This window comes from Gorilla gorilla, chromosome 16 (genome assembly GCF_029281585.2).
Source record: "Gorilla gorilla gorilla isolate KB3781 chromosome 16, NHGRI_mGorGor1-v2.1_pri, whole genome shotgun sequence".
In the NCBI taxonomy this organism is placed as follows: Eukaryota; Metazoa; Chordata; class Mammalia; order Primates; family Hominidae; genus Gorilla; species Gorilla gorilla.
Window position 1 is genome coordinate 53,219,118 of NC_073240.2, and position 12,448 is coordinate 53,231,565.

General features: G+C 40.2%; 1 protein-coding gene across 5 annotated transcripts in view; it reads right to left on the bottom strand.

Annotated features, from left to right (window-relative positions):
* The window catches only part of MYO5A (myosin VA), a 228,319-nt gene that overhangs the window by 145,863 nt on the left and 70,008 nt on the right, over window positions 1–12,448 (bottom strand). The window contains exon 1 of one of the 5 annotated variants that reach the window (XM_063698553.1): window positions 7,974–8,194. The exons of the other annotated variants lie outside the window; for them this stretch is intronic. The gene's annotated coding sequence lies outside the window, so the exon portion shown is untranslated. Of the gene's footprint in view, window positions 1–7,973; window positions 8,195–12,448 lie in introns of those variants that run through there. 5 annotated transcript variants of the gene reach the window in all.

Genomic DNA, 12,448 nt, shown 5'->3' on the forward strand with positions numbered 1-12,448 from the left:
ATAAATGTATATTTCATTAAATCTAAGACACTATCAATAAGATGCATTCCTACTATAAAAAACAATGTGTATGTCAGAATTGAGTAAATATAGGCAGATTCTTCTCCAAAATGGTGGCACAGAAGCAAGCTGGTTTCACCACCCCCTCCCCCCACTGAAAACCAAAAACAAAAATATAATGCCAAGATTATCACCAGCAATATCCCAGAATTAAAATGAAAATGAGACAGTTCCCAGGGCCACAGAGAAGTATTAAAAAAAACTCTGAGCAGATGGTAAGATAATCAGACTCCTATATCAATGACGCAGCTCCACCAAATCTGTCTGGCACCAAGTGCAAGGAAAATTTCCCCCTGACTGAGTTTCTACACTGGAAAAAGTGAGATCAAGGTACAACTTCCCTGCCATCTTGGGTTACCTGACAGAAGACCTATCTTTGCCTCAACCCACAGGAAGTATCATGAGTGCCTGAAGGGTGAAATACCCCTGAGGACAGCCAGAAACAAAGAGAGGATATAGGACCATCATCCTAGGCCCTGGAAGCTCTGCTCTTAAACTCAGAGGAGACTCCAAATCAGAGTTCAGCAGTATCATACTGTAGGAGGTATATTCCATAATTCGCCTGTGCCCAAATCCCTAGCCAGCCTTTCCACACTGACAGGATATTCCCTTTGGGACCATCCTCATTCAGGATGGGCAGCACTCAGATCATTTACTAGAGCCAGGCATGGTGGTGCACTCCTGTAATCCCAGCTACTCAGGAGGCTGAGGCAGAAGAATCACTTGTACCCGGGAGGCAGAGGTTGCAGTGAGCCAAGATTGCACCACTGTACTCCAGCCTGAGCAACAAAGTGAGACTCCATGTAAAAAAAAAAAAAAAAAAAATAGCCATAGGAGAAACAAAAAAGAATAAAAAGGAATGAAGCTCTGCCAAGGAGATATTGAAAACTACCCTAAAAGACTAAACCTAAGAATTATTGGTGTTCAAGAGGGAGTTGATTAAGAATGAGGGAAAGAAAGCTTATTCAAAGAAATATTAATAGTAAGAGAAAACTTTCCAAAACTTGAGAAACATATAAATATCCAGGTATAGGAAGGTCATAGAATACCACATACATTTGACCCAAATGAGGCTACCCCAAGACATATAATAATCAAATTCTCAAAGGTGAAGGACAAACAGAGGGTCCTAAAAGTAGCAAGGGAAAAGAAGCAAATAACATATAAAGGAGTTCCAATGCATTTTGCAACAGACCTCTCAAGCGAAAGTATATGGGCCAGAAGGGAGTGAAAGGACATTTTCAATGTGCTGAAAGACAAAAAAACCCTGCCATCTTGGAATACCATATCCAACAAAGCTATCCTTCAAACATGAAGGAGAGATAAAGTCCTTCCCACAAAACAAAAGTTGAGAGAATTCACCACCACCAGACCTGTCTTATAAGAAATACTAAAGGGAGTTCTTCAATCTGGAAGAAGAAAAAAAAAGCAAAACACTAATGTGAAAAAACAAAACATGTGAGGGTATAAAACTCACAGGTAAAAATAGGTACACAAAAAAACCTCAGAATAATTGAAACTGCAATGGTGATGTGCTTTCAACTCATAACTAGTATAATGTCTGGAAGATAAATCTATCAAAAAGAAATAGCAGCAGGAACCCGTTAAGAGATAAGCAATATTAAATATGTAAATTGAGACAATAAAAAGTAAAAACGTAGGGGGAATGGAATTAAATTATAGGTTTTTTTAAAAAAATTATTTCTGCATTTCTGTCTTGTCTTTGTGATCTAAGATAAATAGTCATCTCCTTGACATAACTTATTATATCTATAAGATGTTTTCTATAAGTCTCATGGTAACTACAAAGTAAAAACTTATGAAAAATTCAGTAAAAATAAAATGCAACAAATTAAAACATACTACTAGAGAAAACTACTTAACCACAAAGGAGTATAGTATGAGAGGGAGAAGAGAGAATAAGAAAATAACTAGAAAACAAGCAACAAAATGACAGTAGAAAGTACTTACTTATCAATAACACTGAATGCAAATGGATAAAATTCTCCAATCAAAAAAGATATAGAGTGGCTAAATCAAAAAAGAAACAAGAGTCAACTATCTGTTGTCCCTAGGAAACCCATTTTACCTATAAAGACATAAGTAGACTGAAAGTGAAGGGATGGAAAGAGATATTGCATGCATGTGGAAACCAAAAAAGAGTAGGAGTAGCTATACTTGTATCAGATAAAATAGACTACAAGTCAAAGACTGTAAAAAGTAACAAAGAAGGTCACTATATAATGATAAAGGGATCAATTAAGCAAGAAGATACAACAATTATTAATATCTATGCACCCAACACCAAAGTACCCAAGTATATATAGCAAACATTAATAGGTCCAAGAGAGGGATACACTGTAATAAAATAAAAGTCAGAGACTGCAACACCTCACTGTCAGTAATGGACAGATCACCCAGACAGAAAATCAACAAGGAAACATCAGAGTTAAACTACAGGCAAACAGGCCTAACATTTACAGAACATTTCACCCATTTGCAGAAGAGTACACATTCTTTTCATCAGCACATGAAATATTCTCCAGAATAGAACATAACTTGGGCCACAAAACAAGTCTCAACACATTCAAAAAAGGAGAAACCAAGTATCTTTTCTGACTACAATGGAATCCTGGAAAATTCACAAATACATGGAAATTAAACAACATGCTCCTGAATGACCGAAGGGTCAATTTAAAAAATTAAGATGGAAATTTAAAATTTCCTTGAAAATACAAAAACGGTAATACAACATACCAAAATCTATGGGATACAGCAAAAGCAGTACTAAGAAAGATGTTTATAGCAATAAATGCCTCCATCAAAAAAGTAAAAAGACTTCAAATGAACAATCTAATAATGGTGCATGTTAAGGAACTAGAAGAGCAAGAACAAATCAAATCCAAAATTGGTAGAGGAAAAGAAATAATAAAGACCAGAGCAGAAATAAATGAAATTGAAACTAAAAAAAAAATACAGAAGGTCAATGAAACAAAAAGTTTACTGTTTGAAAATATTGACAAACCTTGACCAAGGCTAAGATAAAAAGAGAGAAGACCCAAATAAATAAAATCAGAGATTAGAAAGGAGACATAACAACTGAGACTACAGAAATACAAAGAATCATTAGAGACATTATAAAGTACTATATGCCAACAAATTGGAAATCCTAGAATAAATTGATAATTCCTGGACACATACAACCTACCATAATTGAATAATGAAAAAATAGAAAACCTGAACTAATAATGAGTAATAAGTAATAAGATCAGAGTCATAACAACAACGACAAAAAAGAAGCCCTGGATCTGATGGCTTAATTGCTGAATTCTACCAAACACTTAAGGAAGAACTAATACCAATTCTGCTCAAACTCTTCAAAAAAATTGAAAAGTGGGGAATAGTTCCAAACTCATTCTACAAGCCCAGCTTTACCTGATACCAAAATCAGAAAAGGAGAAACAAAATAAGAAAACTACAGGCTAATATCACTGATGAATACAGATGCAAAAATTCTCAAAAAAAATACTAGCCCAACTGAATTCAACAACACATTAAAAAGGTCATTCACCATAATCAAGTGGGATTCATCCCAGACATGCAAGGATGGTTCAACATACACAAATCAATAAATGTAATACATCACATTAACAGAACGAAGGACAAAAACCATATGATCATTTTGATACATGTTAAAAAAGCATTCAATAAAATTCAACATCCCTTCATGATAAAAAAAAAAAACCTCAACAAAGTGGTTACAGAAGGACTATACTTCAAAATAATAAAGGCCACATATGAGAAACCCACAGCTAACATCATTGAATGGGGACCATTTGAAAGCCTTTCATCTAACATATGGAACAACAAAAGGATGTCTACTTTTACTTTTATTCAACATAATATTGGAAGTCCTCACCAGAGCAATCAGATAAGAGAAAGAAAAGACATCCAAATTGGAAAGGAAGAAGTCAAATTACCCTTGCTCGCAGATGACATGATCTTATTACTTAGAAAACCCTAAAAACGCCACCAAAAAAAACTGTTAGAACTGATAAACGAATCTAGTAAAATTGCAGGATACAAAATCAACATACAAAACCAGTAACATTTATATATGCCAACAGCAAACAATCTGAAAAAGAAATCAAGAAATTAACCCCATTCACAATGGCTACAAATAATATAAAATACCTAGAAATTAACTTAACCAAAGAAGTAAAACATCTATACAAGCAAAACTATAAAAACACTGATGAAAGAAATTAAAGAGGACACACAAAAAAATGGAAAGATATTCCATGCTTGTGGATGAAAAGACTTAATTTTGTTAAAATGCCAGTATCACCCAAAGCAATTTACAGATTCAATGCAATCCATTTCAAAAATACTAATGATATTCTTCACAGAAACAGAAAAACAATCCTAAAATTTATATGGAACCAGAAAAGACCTCACATAGACATAGCAATCCTGAGCAAAAAAAAACAAAGCTGGAGGCATGACACTACCTGACTTCAAAATATACTATAAAGTTGTAGTAACCAAATAAGCATGCCTGGTACTGGTATAAAAACAGACACATAGACCAAGGGAAAAGAATAGAGAATACAGATATAAATGTATACATTTACAGCCAACTCATTTTTGAAAAAAGCACCAAGTACGTACAACTGGGAAGGACAGTCACCTCAATAGATGGTGCTGGGAAAACTGGATAACCATATGCAGAAGAATGAAACTAGACCCCAGTCTCTCAACATACACAAAATATACATCAAAATGGATTAAAGGCTTAAATGTAAGATCTGAAACTTGTAGAAGTAAACATTGGGCAAACATTCCAGGACATCAGTCTAGATAAAGATTTTATAGCTAAGACCTCAAAATTACAAGAAAAACAAAAATAGACAAGCAGGACTATGTTAAACTGAAAGGCTTCTACACAGCAAAGAAAATGATTGACAGAGTAAAGAGATAACCCACAGAACTGGAGAAAATATTTGCCAACTTTTCATTCAACAAGAGACTAATATCCAGAATATACAAGGAACTCAATTCAACAGCAAAACAAAACAAAACAAAAAACAAATAATCTCATTAAAAAGTAGGCAAAGGGGCTTGGTGTGGTGGCTCACGTCTGTAATCCTAACTCTTCGGGAGGCTGAGGCAGGTAGACTGCTTGAGCTCAGGAGTTCAAGACCTGCCTGGGCAACATGGCGAAACCCTATCTCTACAAAAAATACAAAAATTAGCCAGGTGTGGTGTAGTCCCAGCTACTTGGGGGCTGAGGTGGGAGAAGCGCTTGAGCCCAGGGAGGTTAAGGCTGCAGTGCACAATGACTGCACCAGCCTAAGTGACAGAGTGAGACCCTGTCTCCAAAAAAAAAAAAAAAAAAAAAAAAGTAGACAAAGGATCTGAACACACATTTCTCACAAGAAGGCATATAAATGGCTAACAGGTATATGACAAAATGCTCAACACCACTAATCATCAGAAAATGCAAATCAAAACTACAATGAGATATAACCTCACTCCCGTTAGAATGACTTTTATCAAAAAGGCAAAAAATAACAGAGGCTGTTGAGGATGTGGGGAAAAGGAAATTCTTATACATCGTTGGTGGAAATGTAATTAGTACAGTCATCATGGAAAAGAGCATGGAGATTTTTCAAAAGTCTAAAAATAGAACTACCATACAATCCAGTAATCCCACTTCTCGGTATTTATTCAAGGGAAAGGAAATCAGTATGTCAAAAGCATATCTGCACCCTCATGTTTATTGCAGTACTATTAACAATAGCTACGATATGGAATCAACCTAAGTGTCCACCGACAGATCAACTGATAAAGTGTTATGTATACATAATAGAATACTATTGGGCCATAAAAAAGAATAAAATCTTGTCGTTGCAGCAGCATGGATGAAACTGGAGGTCATTAAGTTAAGCGAAATAAACCAAGCACAGAAAAACAAATATCACACATTCTCATTCATATGTAAGCCACAAAAAAGTAGATCTCATGGAGGTAAAGAGTAAAATTATAATTACTAGAGGCTAGAAGGGTGTGTGTGGCAGTAGAGGGATAAAGAGAGTTTAGTTAATGGGTACAAACATACTGTTAGAAGAAATAACTGCTAGTGTTCAATAGCACAATAATAGGGTGACTATAGCTAACGACAATGTATTATGTATTTCAAAACAGCTAGAAGAAGAAGATTCCAAATGTTCCTAACGCAAAGAAATGATAAATGTGGCTGGGCACAGTGGCTCATGCCTGTAATCCTAGCACTTTGAAAGGCCGAGGCAAGTATATCACTTGAGGTCAGGAGTTCAAGACCAGCCTGGGCTGGTGACATGGTGAAACCCTGTCTCTACAAAAAATACAAAAATTAGCCTGGCATGGTGGCATCTTTACAAAAAATACAAAAATTAGCTGGGCGTGGTGGCATGCACCTGTAGTCCCTGCCACTAGAGAGGCTGAGGTGAGAGGATCATTTGAGCCCAGGAAGTCAAGGCTGCAGTGAGCCATGTTTGCACCATTGCACTCCAGCCCTGCACAAAGCAAGATTCTGTCTCAAAAAAAAAGAAAAATAATAAAAAAGAAATAATAAATGTTCAAGGGGATGGATATTCTAAATACCGTATTTGATCATTACACATTCTATGCATGTATCAAAATATCACAGGTACCTCACAAATACATATAAATATAAAAACAAAAAACAAAAAGACTAACTTCATTTTATAACATTCTTTCATAAATTAATTTTTCAAAAGGTATCATTTTCAACTGTCAAATTTTAAAATATTAGAAATTTGAAAATATTGGCAAGGGCACGGGAATTAGGAATCTCAGGCACTGGTTTTTAGCATATAAATCTTCATAGCATTTCTGGGAAGGAAGCTTGACAATTTTTTTTTCAAATACCTTAAAAATGTAAAAATTCTTTTTTGGGGGGCAGGGGGAGAAGGGGTCTCGCTCTGTTGCCCAGGCTGGAGTGTAATGGTGCAATCTTGGCTCACTGCAACTTCCGCCTCCCAGGATCAAGCAATTCTCTGGCCTCAGCCTCCTGAGTAGCTGGGATTTTCCAGAAATTTTTATTTATTTATTTATTTATTTATTTTTTAGTATTTATTGATCATTGGGTGTTTCTCAGAGAGGGGGATTTGGCAGGGTCATAGGACAATAGTGGAGGGAAGGTCAGCAGATAAACAGGTGAACAAAGGTCTCTGGTTTTCCTAGGCAGAGGGCCCTGCCACCTTCCACCTTCCGCAGTGTTTGTGTCCCTGGGTAGTTGAGATCAGGGAGTGGTGATGACTCTTAACGAGAATGCTGCCTTCAAGCATCTGTTTAACAAAGCACATCTTGCACCGCCCTTAATCCATTTAACCCTTAGTGGACACAGCACATGTTTCAGACAGCATGGAGTTGGGGGTAAGGTTATAGATTAACAGCATCCCAAGGCAGAAGAATTTTTCCTAGTACAGAACAAAATGGAGTCTCCTATGTCTACTTCTTTCTACATAGACACAATAACAATCTGATCTCCCTTTCTTTTCCCCACTTTTCCCCCTTTTCTATTCGACAAAACCGCCATTGTCATCACGGCCCGCTCTCAATGAGCTGTTGGGTACACCTCCCAGACGGGGTGGCGGCCGGGCAGAGGGGCTCCTCACTTCCCAAAAGGGGCTACCGGGCAGAGGGGCCCCCCACCTCCCAGACGGGGCAGCGGCCGGGCAGAGGGGCTCCTCACTTCCCAGACGGGGCGGCCGGGCATAGGGGCCCCCCATCTCCCAGATGGGGTGGCGGCCGGGCAGAGGGGCTCCCCACTTCCCAGACGGGGCGGCTGCCGGGCGAAGGGGCTCCTCACTTCTCAGACGGGGCGGCCGGTCAGAGACGCTCCTCACCTCCCAGATGGGGTGGCGGCGGGGCAGAGACACTCCTCAGTTCCCAGACGGGGTCGGGCCGGGCAGAGGCACTCTTCACATCTCAGACGGGGCGGCGGGGCAGAGGCGCTCCCCACATCCCAGATGATGGGCGGCCAGGCAGAGACGCTCCTCACCTCCTAGACGGGATGACGGCCGGGAAGAGGCGCTCCTCACTTCCCAGACTGGGCGGCCAGGCAAAGGGGCACCTCACATCCCAGACGATGGGCGGCCAGGCCGAGACGCTCCTCACTTCCTATACGGGGTGGCGGCCGGGCAGAGGCTGCAATCTCGGCACTTTAGGAGACCAAGGCAGGCGGCTGGCAGGTGGAGGTTGTAGCGATCCGAGATCACGCCACTGCACTCCAGCCTGGGCAACATTGAGCGCTGAGTGAGCGAGACTCCGTCTACAATCCCGGCACCTCAGGAGGCCGAGGCTGGCAGACCACTCGCAGTCAAGAGCTGGAGACCAGCCCGGCCAACACGGCGAAACCCCGTCTCCACCAAAAAATACGAAAACCAGTCAGGTGTGGCGGCGCGCGCCTGCAATCCCAGGCACTCGGCAGGCTGAGGCAGGAGAATCAGGCAGGGAGGCTGCAGTGAGCCGAGATGGCGGCAGTACAGTCCAGCCTCGGCTAGGCATCAGAGGGAGACTGTGCAAAGGGGAGACGAGGACCGTGCGAGGGCGAGGGCGAGGGCGAGGCTCCAGAAATTTTTTGTAGGGTTATAGCTTAAAGAAGTTATCTAAGCTATATAAAGGCTTTAATGACATAATTTCTCCCCCCACCCCAAAAAAAAGAAGACAAAAAGAAAACAACTGAAAGGACCAACAATAAAAAAAATCGACTAAGGAAATTCAGCGCAATTTTAAATAAAATAATATCATAAAATATATATGATCATAAAATATATGTGAGTAGAATACATGTGGTCAAAGGAAAGTGTTCACAATATATTTTTAAGTGAAAACAGTATGTATTTTTGTTTGTTTTTTGAGACAGAGTCTTGCTGTTGCCCAGGCTGGAGTGCAGGGGCACAATCATGGCTCACTGCAGCCTCAACCTTCCCAGGCTCAGACGATCCTCCTGCCTCAGCCTCCTGAGTAATTGTGACTACAGGCACGTGCCACCATGCCTGTTTAATTTTTGTATTTTTTGCGGAGACTAGGTGTCAACATGTTGCCCAGGATGATCTCCAACTCCTGGGCTCAAGCGATCCTCCTACCTCAGCCTCCCAAAGTGCTGGGATTATAGGTATGAGCCACTGTGTCGGGCCAATATGTATGTTTTGTAAAAAGGAAAATGATATGACATTTAAAGGGCATACTTAAAATCTTAGCAGTGATTAATTTTTGTTTTTGCAATTTTTTACAGCAAACATTGCCTGATTTTTTTGCAATTATTAATAAACAATAAATCATCTTAACATTCAAAACAAAAATACTGTAATTTGCTATCAACCATTAGCACGAGTGAAAAACAGAAACCTAGTCACCCAAACTTAAAAACAGGCTAGCTTGCCCAAACAAAACAGCATTTCACAATAGGAAGTTATTTTGAAGGTGATGAACAGAACATGAGTAAGCATGAAGGGCCTCTAGGTTAGTAAAACTTATTCATATTTAAATCTTATATGCTACCTATTCCTCTCCCCATAGCTTAGGTAGACTTGTTCAGCAGAAACCCCATAAAAACTGTGTGATCGGCCAGGTGTGGTCATTCACGCCTGTAATCCCAGCACTTTGGGAGGCTGAGGTGGGCAGATCGCGAGGTGAGGAGTTCGAGACCAGCCTGGCCAACATAGTGAAACCCCTTCTCTACTACAAATACAAAAATTAGCCGGACATGGTGGCATGCGCCTGTAGTCCCAGCTACTCAGGAGGCTGAGGCAGGAGAATTGCTTGAACCTGGAAGGCAGAGGTTGTGGTGAGCTGAGATTGCGCCACTGTACTCTAGCCAGCCTGGGCAACACAGCGAGACTCCATCTCAAAAAAAAAAAAGTTTGGGCCAGGCGCAGTGGCTCATGCCTGTAATCCCAGCACTTTGGGAGGCCGAGGTGGGTGGATCACGAGGTCAGGAGATGGAGACCATCCCAACTAACACAGTGAAACCCCGTCTCTACTAAAAAAATACAAAAAAATTAGCCAGGCGTGGTGGCAGGTGCCTGTAGTCCCAGCTACTCAGGAGGCTGAGGCAGGAGAATGGCGTGAACCCAGGAGGCAGAGCTTGCAGTGAGCCGAGATTGTGCCACTGCACTCCAGCCTGGGCGACAGAGCGAGACTCTGTCTCAAAAAAAAAAAAAAAGTTTGATCAAAACCCACAATTTCTACTCTGTGGCATTAATATTTTTAAATATATACTACAGGTTAGGCGAATAATACAAGGCTGCAGTGTTCATCTGATATCTTGAAAGCACAACTGTATGCATACTAAGTACCAAAAAGATCACCGAGAGAAATCCTGAAGGAAGAAAAGAACACAGAAGTGGCATTAGACCCAAGCCAGCTGCTGGCCATGCTTGCACCTTGATCATGATAAGACAATTACTAGAGAACGAAGCAGCACAAATAATTAGATATTAAAGTTATCGGCCAGGCGCAGTGGCTCACGCCTATAATCCCAGCACTTTCGGAGGCCAAGGTGGGCAGATTGCCTGAGGTCAAGAGTTCCAGACTAGCCTGGCCAATATGGTGAAACCCCATCTCTACTAAAAATACAAAAATTGGCCGGGCACGGTGGCACACACCTGTAGTCCCAGCTACTCTGGAGGCTGAGGCAGGATAATCTCTTGAACCCTGGAGGTGGAGGTTGCTGTGAGCCAAGATTGTGCCACTGCACTCCATCCTGGGCGACAGCGAGAATCCGTCTCGGAAAAAAAAAAAAAGGTTATGAAATTCTCATTCAGTAATTTCCAAACATCTAGAGAGATCAAGAGTACACTTCGCTTCCCTTAACTCTGACAGCCCTAAGATGTTAAGTGGTATGATTGAATTGATAGAGAAAATCATCCAAATTGGGTGGTCGGGTTCTCAGTATGACTGAGAGAAACTGACAGGACAATGGGAATCATAACAGAAAGATCAAAATTGATTGTCAGCCTATTTTAGGTTGTAAAAATCTCATGAACTAAAGGACATTTTTTCTTGAGTGACAGGTACTCCAACTGTATACGCTGAGAGGGTATTTTGAGAGAAAAATGCAGCATAAGCAAACAAAGATTCTAAAAGAACTTGTGCCTCAGCCTTTTCCCCAGATGTCAAGCCGGCATCCTGGCAGTGACTTGACCACACTTTCCTAATCAAGATGGACTTCTCTAGAAATAAGAATTTCATTCTGTCTCTAAAAACTAAAAAAGGATATTATTTCCTTTACCCCTCTATAGTGGCTTTTCAGTTATATTAAAAAACGTCATCCATGAGTTAAGTATTTCTTAAGACATATAAAACTAAAATGTTTAAATATTATAAAACTTAAAACTAAAATTGCTTTCTTTTTTTATTATAAAATTTCATTTTCCCTGTACTCATTTTTTCCTCATTTTCTTAGTTATTTAAACTTCTCTTACAGACATTTTCATCAGTATTTTAGTATGCTTTATACAGAAGAGGTTTTCTGTTTTGCTAACTTGTTCTACAGATTTCCTAAAAGCTACTGGAAACACTGTTAATCTGTATCTGAAATAATCAGCTACCAACTGTATCAAAAGCACTTCCTTTTATTTGACCTGTGAATTACTTATCTGAAGCTTCAAAAGATGCCCAAGCTATTTTTGTAGTGAGTAAGTCAGCATTGCCCTCTTCGGGTGCCTCATAGTGTTAGAAGCTTCCAGCAGATCAAAAGTTCATTCTTCATCTTTCCAGATGGAAGAAGAGCATAAATTTTTTGAACAGTGCCTCACATCCCCTTAATCATTCTAGCTTATTTTTAATTTTTCTGAATCTCAATTCCCTTACTTACAAAATAAACCAATTAGACTGTATATACAACTACATTTGAGAACATGGGCTCTAGAGTTAGATCCAGTAGCTCCAATACTTTCCAACTGTGTGACCTTGAACAATTACCCAACTTTCTTCCTCAGGATTCTCATCCATAAAACTGGTTATTAGTAATACCTGCCTCAGAGAGTTGTGATGCAGATAAATTAGATAAGGCTTAAAACCACTACACAGTTTTGTCGCCAGCCCAACCCCAGGCCAAACCCCGATTCAGGTACCTCATTGTGCTGCATCTGAATTCCTTTACTATACTCTACAATGTACTATGTGATCTGGCCCCTACCCACAGGTTTAACAGCAACTCACTGGGGTCTTCTCCCTTCCCCTGAGCTCTGGCTGTGCCAGCCTTCTGTTGTTCCTAGAACACCCAAACTACAAGTTCAATGCCATTGCTGTACCCACTGCCTAGAACACCCTCCCCTCATTTCCCGTCTCTTCTTAGGACTAGTTCCTTCTCACT